Source organism: Castor canadensis, chromosome 7, assembly GCF_047511655.1.
Source record: "Castor canadensis chromosome 7, mCasCan1.hap1v2, whole genome shotgun sequence".
Classification (NCBI taxonomy): Eukaryota; Metazoa; Chordata; class Mammalia; order Rodentia; family Castoridae; genus Castor; species Castor canadensis.
Window position 1 is genome coordinate 110,148,689 of NC_133392.1, and position 9,153 is coordinate 110,157,841.

The window sequence follows — 9,153 nt, forward strand, 5'->3', positions numbered from 1 at the left end:
CTCCATCCGCTTGATGGAGCCACTAAAAACTACTGCTAGAAGATTCTATTAATTTGAAAATGTGTTGGGTATATATAGTTATATTTTAAAACAATCAAGGTACAAGTTAGATGGGCACTAATTCTATATGCATAAGAAAAGTCACTAGAAAGAAATATGCCAATGTGCAAATAATATTTATTTTCAAAGTAATGCATATAAAAGCATTGCAGAATGGCCAGGTGGTAGGTGGTCCATCTTAAATTTCAATTTCAATTTGTGAACTCTCTTTCAAGGGATCTCTTATAAGGAGGTGATCCCAAAGGGGAGCCAATTTATTTAAAGGTGTATTTAAGAAGGCCTTTAAATTAATGCGAACTTGGAAGTTAACTAAATATTGACAAATAGGAATATGGTAAGTAAATAAATTTGAAAGCAATCTCGTTGGTGTTCAGTCACTGGGTTGGTAAGCATGGTTGCCTTTCAGAGGTTGAACAAAAGTTTTCTGTTGTCCAACAAGATTTGACAATAGAGAGTCATTATAAATGATGACACATGAATTTGTACGTAATGATATAGCAAAAAAGAAAAATATGTGTATGATAACAACTATGAAGCGATCTATGTGTATCCAGACTAAGGCTAATGAATAATTTATGAGAAAAAAGTAAAGTTTTAATAGTAAATGGATTCTTTCTGTTGCTTACAATCTGTGAACGCTTCTATGTTTATACTAATATTTTAAAAGTGTGTCATGAAACGAACATTCATCACAGTCATTCCAACTAAAGTTCAGGGAAAAATTATAGAGTCTGTTATTGTTAAATTACTTGAAAGGAATTAAAAGTCTGCTTTTGCTTTCCAGTCTTAGAGAGACCTTCAGAATCCACATAATTTCCCATATGGTGGCTGAAGATCTTCAAAATGTTCTGGAATGTTCTGGAACAGCCACTGGAATTTTTAACTAGATTTTAGTATCTTAAAGAATTCCGTTATACAGTGCTTTATTATGGGATCTGAGCTACCACAGAGTTTCAGCAAATTGGTTCTGGATGTGGTAGCCTACAACAAAGATTTAGATAATACTTGTCCCTTAAGTGCATCATACTTTAAATAAAGTTTATCTGGTAAATTTGGAAGATATTCTGTGCATGGTGATTTCCATTTGGAAAATAAACAATTGACATTTCCATGTCTTGAGAACAAAACTGAGTTAACATTTTTCATTATGAGCCAAAGAAAAGTTGTAAATAAAATTTTCTTAGTAACTGGTTATAAAGATTATCTCAAGTTGGAAATATTTTTTCTACAAATGTTTATATTAACTTGTCAGCAAAAAACCACCACAAATGTTTTAAAAGCCCAGCCATTAACATCTCTATTTTCTTCTGAACCTTATAAAAAGGCTTTTACATTTTATAACATTGTAATCAATGAATACAGTTGATTTTGAATTTTTTTCTATTTAATATGATTTAAATACATATTTTCATATATCAAGATTTCTTATACTTGATTAAATCAACAATTTTACCATATATAAATTTTAGTTATCTTTGATAATGAAATGAATTATGTGTTTAATTTTAAATTTACCTTTCACTTTTCAAAAATGCAAAGATGAGGGATTTATTTTCATCTATGAGAAGTATTTTTATGAAAGTTTGTATATAACCAGGAGCACCTTTTCTCCCCAGGCAAATATCAACTAATCTTGGTACTTCTACTGTAAATTGAGTAGAGATAGTCACAATCTTTCTCTTCAATTCTGATGTCTTTTTGCCTCCTGAACATGTCTATTGAAATGTGCAGATATAAATTAATTTTCTTGATTATAGATAAAATAAACCACTAACAAACAAATTACCTGTCTGCTCTTCAATGTTCACATTTTATATGTAACAGAAAAGGACTCATTGTCTTCATACTAATCCATTTTCATCCCTGGAAGGGAGAAAGGAAGTCTATTGAAGAGGGGCTCTTTGCAAAACATGCCTAAAAATAATAACAGGGAAGACAGTCAATGTTAGCTAGAGACAGATTGGTTGTCTTATAGATACTCCCAGTGAAGAATGTCAACAGCTATCACCATTCTCCAGGACAGAGGCAAAAATGTACAGTTCTCACATGAGGTGGGATTAAGCATAACAGAGTTTAGAGTTTGGGGGTGGGGAGTATTCAAGAGCAAGGAAAAGGGACTTCCACTTCCCCTTTTTCATTTCAGGTACATTCTAATGTCTTGACATGACATTAAAGACTTTATCTCCTGTAATGTCTCTCCATTTCCCCAGGACTAATTATGAGTCCTGAAATTACAAAGACTTGCTTTTGAAACCTGTCCCTTTACAGAGGCTCAAATGAAACCATACTCAGAGTCACAAACCTCGCAGGAGATACCAAAGAGATGAGATTACCAATCTCTCTCTCTCCCTCTCCCTCTCTCTTTCTCTCCCTCTCCCTCTCCCTCTCTCCCTCTCCCTCTCCCTCTCCCTCTCCCTCTCCCTCTCCCTCTCTCTCTCCCTCTCTCTCTCTCTCTCTCTCTCTCTCTCTCTCTCTCTCTCTCTCTCTCCTGTGTAGGACAGAGTGAAAAGGCATCAGTCTTCAGGGATCTGAACTGACTGGCAACTTGATCTTGGACTTTCCATTGTTTGGAACTGTGCGAAATAAATATCTCCTGTTTTAACTACCAGTATTTTGTTAGACCAATTTTGGTATCAAGGAGTGGGATGCTGTTGTAACAAACACCTAAAAATATGGAACTGGATAATGGAAGAGGTTGACAGAGTTTTATGGAGCACGTTAGAAATATGGACATTAATGGGAATTCTGGTGAAGTTTCTGCTGGAATTGCTATTGAAAAATGGAGAAGAGATGATCCTTCTAAAGTGGAAAGAATTTGACTGAACTGCATTCTAGAGTTTTGTGGAAGGTGGAACTTGCAAGTGACAAAATTGGATATTTAGCTGAGAAGATTTTTGAAGCAAACTATATAAGGTGTGGCTTGGTTCCTTCTGACTACTTCGTTCAGAGAGTTCAAGAAAAGAAACCTACAGCTGAAGGAATTATTAAGCAAAAAAGAACTAGAACTTAAAGATTTGGAAAATCCTCTCTTATCTTGAAGAAAGAGAAAGAATGAATATGAATTTGTTCTGAAGATGATGTCAAGAGTGTGGCTGAATGACTGTTGGATAGCAGATTAGTGCGGTGTGAACCAGGGATGTAAGCAGCCGCCCCACTGTTAGACTGAACTGAAGTGGACCGAGAAGGAATACTGTGAGAGTTCTCAGATTTTACAGAACCAGGCCATGAGCTATTTCAGTGGCAAATGTATTCCTCTCTAAGGCAAGCTAAGAATAATCCTGAAGGCAATGCAGAGGCCATCAGGGCTGCCTCCTTGCTTTCAAAAGTTGGGACCATCACTTTAGTTTCAACAAGACAGAGCCTTAGGCAGAGCTATGGGGTGGGACCTGCCTCTCACCTATAGCCATGGGCATGAAGCTGCCACCCAGCAGAGAATTGAACCAAACAGGATTATTCTTGAACCTTAAAATCAGATGGATTTTGCCTTGTAAGGTTTTAATCTTTCATGGAAGCGTTCCTTTTCCCTTCTCTCTTTGGAATGGGAATAGCTACTCTGGGCCTGCCCACCACTGTATTTTCTGTTTTTGTTTGTTTGCTTGGTTTTTTTGGGGGGGCTGGGGTTTGAACTCAGTTCTTCACACTTACAAAAGCAGGCGGTCTACCACTTGAGCCATGCCTCCAGTCCCCACCACTGTATTTTCGAAGCACATTACCTTCCTGATTTCACAGGCTCACAGCTGGAGAAAAATTTTTGCTTCAAGATAACTCATACCTGAAGAACCACTCTTGCCTTCCTTAGATGATATTTAGATGAGACTTTGGATTTAGACTTTAGAATTGATGTGGAAACAAATTTAGACTTTTGGGACTGACGCATGCAAGAAGGATGTAAATTGGGGGTGATGCAGCGAGAGACTGCTATGGACCCACTTGTGTCTAATAGTTATTCTGTAACAATTTGGGGCAGGGTGGGTTTCTGGGGATTGAACTCAGGGCCTCCCACAGGCTAAGCAGACTCTACCACTGAACTACACCCCCAGCTCTATTATTATATTTCCAATGTATTTTAACAAGATGGAGACTCATGAAGATTTATGTAAAAAAAAAAAAAAACCCTAACAGGGAGATCATCACTCTGGAAATGAACTCTCACATATAATAGACAAAGTAAAGGCCAAGATGCAGAGTAAGGAGGGAATTCCTGTTCGTGAGCAAAGACTGCTCTTTCCTGGAAAGCAACATTCAAAAGGAATCTGCTCACCTTTCATGTTGCATTCAGACTTCATGGTAGTTGCTAAAAAAAAGAAGTCTTAGATTATACCCAAGAAGAAGCGTAAGAGAAAGAAGTTTGGGCTAGCTTTCCTGAAATTCTGTAAGGCAGACAAGGATGGCAAGAGTGGTTGTCGTTGTCAGAAGAGCCCTACAGGTAAATGCAGTGCTGGAATTTTTATGGCCAGCCATTTAGATAGACATTATTGTGGCAAGTGTTGTCCAACTTACTGTTCCAATAAACCAGAACCACATAATTGTGTATGAGTTTATAAAAGACATGAACTAACATCTTTAAAAATGATTTTTTCTCTTATTCCACCAATATTTATTGAAGACCTACATTGTACCAAGCCCTACGTTAGAAGCTGACAGCAATAAACACCACCAAGATGGGTTCTATTTTTACCAGTTGATGATTTTAAATAAAAAGTTATATAACTAATATATAATTAAGTCATGCTTAGAGTATTATATGTGGGAATTAAAAGTGAGGTTTTCTTATAAGTCTCCAGGGTTCAAAATTCTGGTCCCAAGCTTTCCTGGTTAGAAAATTCAATAAAAAAACCCAGGTATACAGACTGGCATTCTTTAATAAAAGCATAATGGTGTTCCAGGAGGTAACAGACACCCATTATCCACATAGCTTTTTAATCTTTTCTATATTAATTCTTCTATTTATAGTCACTCAATACGTAAAATGCAGCTGCCTGTGTATTCCTCCTGCTTGTAAAGCACACAACAAAATCTCCGCTTAATTAAAATACCATAAAGTGGGTGAAAACCCTAGCTCCTTTCCCTTTTCTTTTCCTATCAATAGGATTAGAATATTTCTCCATCCAACTTTGTCTTCAGATGCTTATCACAGGCGTTCTCAGAATGACCAACTAATGAGAGGTATCAGCAAGTCAGGGGGAGGGAGGAAAGGCTTATTTTCTAGTTATGAATGTCCTGATTCATTAACACTGACTTGAGCATTCATTTTGGATTCAGGTTGTCATGGATTTGCATTTAAACAACAGTGACATGTGGATCTCTGCCATCTATCATCAGTCTTATATGGGGATGCCATTTAAGACACGGCAGAAAGGGAATGAAATATTCATGCCGAAGTAAAAGTTACGTAAACTTTCTCAAATCCAAATTCCTTTCACTTACCATTGGTAAATCACAAAATTCACTAAGAAAATGGCTTCTCCTACAAACTTTAAACAAGACACTGAGAAATCCAAAGTACAGAAGCCATTGCCTAGTCCATGTTGACAAATCTGTCCAAAATCATGGGAAAGTTAATGGCACTATAAGTTGATGCATCAAGTTACAATATTTTAAGAAGTTACTTGGACTATTAGTCCTCAATATTTGCAAATGTGCTCTGTCTTTTTAGAAAACCAAACTTCTTTGATGCATCATAGAAATATTGTCAATTTTCATTAGAAAAAATTAGATTGCAGTAGCTTTCCTTTGTCCATGGCTTTTTTCAGTTTCAGTTACCTGTGGCCAATCATGGTCTGAAAGTTTTAAATGGAAAATTCCAGAATAAGAAATTCATAAATTTTAAATTGTGTGCCACATTAAGTAATATGGTAAAATCTTAGGCTATCCTGCCTATCTCACCTATATGAATCATCGCCTTGTCTGGTGTATCCATGCTATATATGATACCACTTTTTATCACTTAGTAGCCATGTCAGCTATCACTTCTGCTGTTGTGGTAGTGCTTTTGTTCAAGTAACCCCTATGTTGTAACCTAATGCTACTCACAATGCCTACACCATTCATCTCCCTTCATCTCATCGTGTTAGCATTTTATCATCTCACATCATTACAACAAGAAGGTTGAATAAAGAACAATAAGATTCTTCTGAGAGAAATATAAAGGTAGAGATCATAGTCAAACAACTTTTATGATAGTATATTGTTATAATTGTTCTATTTTATTAGCAGTTATTGTTAATCTCTTGTATGTAATTTATAAATTAAACTTATGACTTATAGTAGATACGTGACTACTTTATCAAAAGTATGTATGTATAAGACAGCATATAGTACACATAGGGTTCAGTACTAATCATAGCTTTGAGCCTGCACTAGGAGTCTTGGAATGTAACCCCTGTGGATACAAGAGGACTACTGCTCCTTAATTAGTCATGTGTCATTATTCAAGTGATAGCTCAGATTAACTCTTTCCTTTAATCTAAACTTGTTTTGGACTTTAGGAATAATCTATCCACTATTTGTCACATGTTAGTGGCTAATATACCTCCCTCAGAAATCTTGTATATACCCAAGCATCAATTGTACCATTATTTTCCTCATATTTCTGTTTTAATTGACTTATTTTATTTTAATTAAACTTGTTTTAAAATAATAATATGTTGAAATCAAGAGATTGGTGTGATAGTTGTATTTTTTCCAATAAATATAAACCCAGAGTCTAGAGTTAATAATAGCTGTTCTGGAGTGCTAGTTCAAGGTGAGCTATAACGTTTGTTGCTTTTAAGCTATTTAGTACTGAGATTTTCTAGTCCTTTATTACAAACTAACTTAGTCTATCTTAATTGATGAAGGACATAACTTTTAAAATTAATACTTTTATATTAATTGAATAGTTATATTTTGTATTCAAATCCCCCTAAAAGCCTTTAGTGGTTCCAAAACTACAAATGTCCAGGGTAGTGGTCCAGGAAGCTCAGAAGAGAAGAGCAGTTTGGAGGCAAAGGTTTAGTAGCTTCAAAGAGCTAGAGAGAAAGAATTAAAATTAAAGTTCTGCCAAGCAAGAAGGATTTAGAAAACATCTTAGACTTCCCACTAAAACCTCAGAAGAGCCACACCCACAAGTAAGCCCAAAATCATGGACTCTACTCTAGAATTTAAAGCAAAAATGTAAACAAATCCACCATAACAAAACCTAAAACAAGCTTCCATTCAAAATTAATGTGATTTACCAGTAACTTAACTGCCTGCCAATACAAACTCAGCCTTCTCTAGAGGAAAGATGCAAAATAAATAATTTCTATAACGTACCTTCCAGGATATCCAGGAAAAGACAAAGCACAGCTAGACATTTAGGACTGGGACAAGGACTTTAAAACAGCAACTCTGTGTGTGTGTGTGTGTGTGTGTGTGTGTGTGTGTGTATGTGTATACATATATGTGTATATGTATATGTATATGTATATGTGTGTATGTGTGTGCATTAAAGGATTTAAAAGAAAAGATGGGAGGAAAGGGTGATCAGACAGGAAATATAAGAAAAATGGAAACTGCAAAAGAACCATTCTGAAATTCTAGAAATGAAAAATAGAATGTCAGAGAAGAAACATTTTGCTTGCTAGAGGTTAGAGCAGATTGGACAGTGCTCTGGCCAGCAGCTATGAGGTTGGCAGGATGGCTATGCTCCAGTGATGCAGGAGCTGCTGAGTTCTAGTCCACTGCTCATAAGACTACAAAGGTTAGGAGAGAGTGGCAGAGAATTATGTCTTCTAGCTGGTGGCTACCATGGGCTCCCAGAAGGAACCACTCCTATGGGCTATCCTGTGCCCCTCCCACTGTGATCTCTGCACCTCAGCTCATGAGGTCTGGAAAGAAGGTCACTACTGGTGGTTTCTAACCACCCATTCTCAGGGACCTCTAAGAGCATGGAGTCCAAGTGCACACCAGGGAGCCCAGAAGCTGCCAGGACGCAGGTTCCTGCTGTACTGGATGGCCTGGTCCATGAGAAGGGAGACCCAGGGACTGCTGTCATGAACTCTCCCAAGATATCTGACCCAGATGTGATCCTCTGCAATTCTGTAGAGTTGATCTGTGTCTAAGGGTGAGCCAGGTGTCAAGCACCAGGAGGAGCAAAAGCACGATGACTATGTGTACATTTAGTATAGTGATGACCACTCCATGGTGGATTGAGAACATCCCCTCTGCGCCCTACAGCCAGGAGAGGGAGCTGATGAATGAAGGTCAACAACCGGAAGACATTGACAATGAACATGATGAGAACAGCGAGAATAACTGGTGCCATAAGCACCCAGAGGAGGAGGGAAATAATGAAGATGAAGACTCCAGAGGCTCTGATGAATATGACAGCTTCAGGAAGGAGGCAGCAGCAGGTGGCAGGTAGGGAGCAAGTTCCCTTTGGATGTACAGAAGGAGTTTGGCTACCCATAACTCTTATGACCTGGATCAGACTGATGGTCTGGTGATATCCATGTGGTCCTCCCACAGGTCCTTGATGGCTCTATGATTACAGTGTCAACTGGCCTGGCAACATCCTCTTAGGATTCCTACCTGAACATGTGGAATGGAATAGCATACTCCACAGAACCACCCCAGCACAGGGAAAACCTAAGCTAAGAGGGTGAGTCTTTTGCCACCCACAGAAGAGCTGCTTGGTTTTGATCAGAAGTGATACCACAGCCTGAAAAAATACTGTACTTTTGCTTCTGGCCCAGGCATTTCCCCTGTCACTCCAGTTTTCCTGTGCTTAAGGCCACGGGGAAGGAGAGATTCCTATTTCTTCAGCAGTAAGGTCCTACCTTCCCCTCCCACCAGGCTGCCTGCCTCCAGTCAAAGCCTGTTCCCTTTCAAGAGGTGATCTAGAAAAGTTACAGTGGGTCCCTTGCAGCAGCATGGCTGGAAAGCAATGGCTACTAAGACAGGAAGCAAAATCTGAGCCCTGGGAGGTTTCACTCAACAACCATCTCTGCCTCCCTGCTTAGGACTCTGATAATGGTTCTAAAGATTGCCGTTATTCTTTGCCAGTGATGCTGAGGAATGACATGTATGAATGTGACACTTAATAAAAAATTAACTTTTAATATGAAAAAA

At 37.9% G+C, this 9,153-nt stretch overlaps 1 pseudogene; it reads left to right on the forward strand.

Annotated features, from left to right (window-relative positions):
* Positions 1-8,493, forward strand: part of LOC109674155 (probable RNA polymerase II nuclear localization protein SLC7A6OS pseudogene) — a 29,700-nt pseudogene extending 21,207 nt beyond the window's left edge.
* Positions 8,494-9,153: the final 660 nt, after the last annotated feature.